The sequence below is a fragment of the Frankliniella occidentalis genome, unplaced genomic scaffold (genome assembly GCF_000697945.3).
Source record: "Frankliniella occidentalis isolate FOCC.00 unplaced genomic scaffold, Focc_3.1 Scaffold115, whole genome shotgun sequence".
Lineage (NCBI taxonomy): Eukaryota > Metazoa > Arthropoda > Insecta > Thysanoptera > Thripidae > Frankliniella > Frankliniella occidentalis.
Window position 1 is genome coordinate 337318 of NW_026267243.1, and position 3886 is coordinate 341203.

General features: G+C 58.2%; 1 protein-coding gene across 1 annotated transcript in view; it reads left to right on the plus strand.

Moving 5' to 3' along the window:
- The window catches only part of LOC113207288 (TBC1 domain family member 31), a 13556-nt gene that overhangs the window by 3784 nt on the left and 5886 nt on the right, over window positions 1-3886 (plus strand). The gene's annotated exons all lie outside the window — the stretch shown is intronic.

A 3886-nucleotide genomic window follows, 5' to 3' on the forward strand; every position in this document is an offset into this window, starting at 1 on the left:
GTTGGGGGTGGGGGCTCACGGGGGGAGTGATTCACATGAGGGCAATGACGACAATAACCGACCGCTGACATTGATGATGATGGATGCCGAGCGGAGGGCCCGGCCGGGGAGCAGGGGGTACCACGGGGGCGGCGGCCTTCCGGTCCGCGGCCCGCGGCGGCGGCTGCGCGACAGCGGCTGTGCTGCTGCTGGGAGCTGAACGGCGGGGAGCTCCCCGCAGCACGACGCCGTCGCCGATCGGCCGGTGTAGTACGTGTCGTGTCGTCGTGATCATTCGCCCGGGGGCCCCCGCCCTGGAGGACTACAGCAGCGGTGACCCCGCGGGCCTCACACGCGTCGAGTGTTCGCCCGGACGCGCCGCGCATCGCCTCCGGCGAGCTTTTTACACTCCCTCCCCCACCCACCTCCTTCCATCCCCCTCGGCCCTCGGATCCTACAGGGACCCCGACCACGACCACCACACCACACGTTCCCCGGGGCATGCGGCCACACACACACACACACTCACAGCAGGCCAGTTAGTTAGCGTCGTGTCGGGTGCAGCTCCCGGCCGGCCGCGCTACCGAGTGCAGCAGTCGGGGAGCGAGAGGGAGAGTGCAGTGAGGTGAGGGGAGTGGTTGCACTGCCGCCCCCCGCCGCCCCCGCTCCGGCGGGTGCTGAGAGCCGTCGCCACGGCAACGCCCGTCACATCCTCCCACACCGCCCGCACCGCCCGCCCGGGGTGGTGCCGGCGCCGGCGTCGGCCCCGTCGGCCCCGTCGGCCCAGCAGAACAGACACAGATTTATTCGCGTTTGCGGTTGTGTCCGGGAGCGAGGCGTGAGGCGGGGGGTAGAGAGTGATGCGTCGGCCGGCAGTGCAGATTGCTCGGATAGCTGACAGATCGTCAAGCCCGCGTGCTCGCGCCCCGCACCAACCACACGCCCGCAAATGACAAATTTTGTTGCGGTTCAGCCGCGTACATCGCGTTCGTCGTAACACGTAATGATGCAGGAAGAAATCGGTCGACCCCCCGCGGCCGAGGGTTCCAGGAGGTGGACCGTGGCCCGCGACAACCCCCCCCCCCCCCCCCCTCCCCCCTCGCTTCGCCAATCCCAATCACGCAGCACGCAGTTATGGCCTGGTCAACAACGACAAACTCTTTCTTTGACTTTTACTTCATTCAAACTTTTAGATTTACCGTGTGGTCCGAGGTGTGGTCTGATTATCATTGATTATTTAAAAGGCTCGCGGCAACCGCGGCCGAAGTGCCGCGAACCACGCACCACTGCACCCTTCTGCTGCCGCGCTCACAGCGGAACATGAAAGGGGAAATGTTTAAGAGGTGCCGGAGCCGAGGTTCGCCTTGTCATCGCAAAGAGCTACCCTCGCTCGAGAAGGATACCACGTTCCCTTGAAAGTATCTCCTAAAAGCAGCGTCATAGGCCAGCGTAAACTTCCGCAACAAAGTTATTTAAAGGGAGACAAATATCCCACTCCTCCTCACCACCTTTCGCACCGAAAAAATATACGCACATTAAGTCCCCTTAGGGTAAGAGCTGGCGCCTGCTGTGGAAAAAATAACGCCGGCACAGGTTTATCGGTGGGAGGGGAGAGAAGGTGGAGGCAGAACGAGAGCGTGGGGCGGAGAGTTAGGAGGAGAACCAGCCGTTATGGATGGATTGTGAAATCATGCACTCACGTGCATTCATCTGTTTCGATACCCCGCGGCTGTGAGGGGGAAAAAATATATTCGGAAAATGCATTGCTCTCACTCTCTCCACCTCCGACCGCACCCCCTCTCTCCTGGCCAGCAGGCAGGTAGTGAGGGAGAGGTAGGGGACCGCGGACGAAACTTGGCGCTCGAATAATTGCGTATGCATGTTCCCTGGTGTAGCGAGCACATTGCACAGCGCACGCCAACGGTCCGCACTCGTTTCCGGTTTCGCGGCGGACACGAAGATGGGTTGCACCGAGTTGACTCTCACCTCTCACCGAGGCGTTTCTAACCTCCTTACATACATTTTTTGTGTCTTTTCTGTTTGGGCCAAAATGGTCATAAGCTCCGAGAGAAAGTAGCGAGGGTTCCATCACTCAGAGTTTTACATGATGGAATATCTGGAACACTTTTGGAACATCTAGACTTTTTTTTTGGAATATGCTGGAATATTCTTGGAATATCTGGAAAAATGTTGGTGGAATATCTAGAAAACTTTATTCTGGAACGGCAGGAGTATTTTAGGAATATCTGGAATATTTTTGGAATATTTTACGATGTGTACATGGAATTTCCAAGTGATCCAACCCTCGGAAAGAAGTGACCAATTTAATTTGAGGCGATACATTTTGTAGTGGAACACATGGAACCCGTCGTAAATTTCATCTCGATATAACTGCGCGTGAAGGTCGGGTAGCGTGAGTTTAGCACCGCTCAACCTGGCTCAACCTTTCTTGTCACCGGTAACCGGTCCAGCCCACACAGCAGACGCACACGCAGCGTAAAGATAAAGAAAGTCGCAAGGGAGGAGGGAGGTGGAGTCGGAGGTCGGAGCTGCAGCGGACAGCACCAGACAGCACCGCACGGCCCGCCGCCCGCCGCCCGCCGGTCCGCAGTCCGGCTGGCACTGCCAGGTCAAGTGGCAGGCAGAGACACGAGGAGACAGGCATATCGGCCGTGCCGCCGTCTTTGCGGAGGAAGACTTTACGACTGTGTTGTGTTGCGACCGAGGAAAAACACAGTGAGCAACAGACAACCAAAGCCGGTATAGGAAGAGACTCGGAAGAGACGTTTACGTTAGTGACAAGACTTCACCCGTACGTCTACCGTCGGAGACAGAACGCGAAAGTGAGGTTAGAAACGGCTGGAACCACCGGACCCGTGCAGATCACCGTGCCCATCCGGCATCTTTAACTTCATTTCTCAAGACCCAAATACAGTCATGGTAAGTCTCTCATTATATTTGTTTACGCTGCGTACGTTGATGTTTCTGGTCCGGTCGTACCCCAACCTTAGTTCTTAAAGTATACCCTTTCCTTCACCCCCCCTCCCCCACTACACTCACAACTCTCTCCCCGTCGCCATAGTCCGTTTTATGGAATTTGTGCGTGATGGATGTAAACTTCCATATTTCAAGCGTCATTAACTTATCGTTAACGATGCCGGCACAGATACTTCGCGAACGGGATGAGGATTTATGATAGGGCAGCGCCGCCGCTCGGGGGGTTCATCACTTCCAGAGAGGGGCCCAAACATTAGCGCGGCTGACGACAATTCCGACGGGCAGCAGGCCATCAATTTCGGAAAAGTGATATGTCCGTCGGGGGTCGCGGAGGTGATCCGCGCATTGAAAAGGTCATTTGGACGCCGCCGCCGCTGGCCGTTGTGACCGGGGCGGCGGGTTCAGCAGTAAATGGGAAAGCTGCGATCTGCGATTTATCACGACGTATTCTTTATAGTGCGCTTGCTGACGGGCGGCTCTTTGTTTCTCATACCGCGCGTGGGACGGGACGGACCTCGGACCTTCCGGTGGGGTGCTGCCCGTCCCTGAAGCTCCTGTGCCGCCCCCCCCCCCCCCGTATTAAGATATTTGCGACCTATCGGCGAGCTAGAGTGGGAGTAGAGAGGATGAGAGAAGGGTGGCCGGCGCGGCCAGGATAGTGAGCTCCGCCTTGAGGGTGGGACCGTCGCGGTGCCCTCGGCCCTCGATCTCTGGGCCCGACCCCGGCGCGCGCGCGGGTGCTGCTCCCGCCAAATGATGGCCCTTCCACACCGGCCGCGCCTCGGACCATCTATATATTCGGCACAATCATTACTTCCTTGACGGCGCGGGGGCAGGACAGGGGAGGACGACGACGAAGCGGGCAGGAGGATGGAGGGAAGGAGGAGGAGGAGGAGGAGGAGGAGGAGGA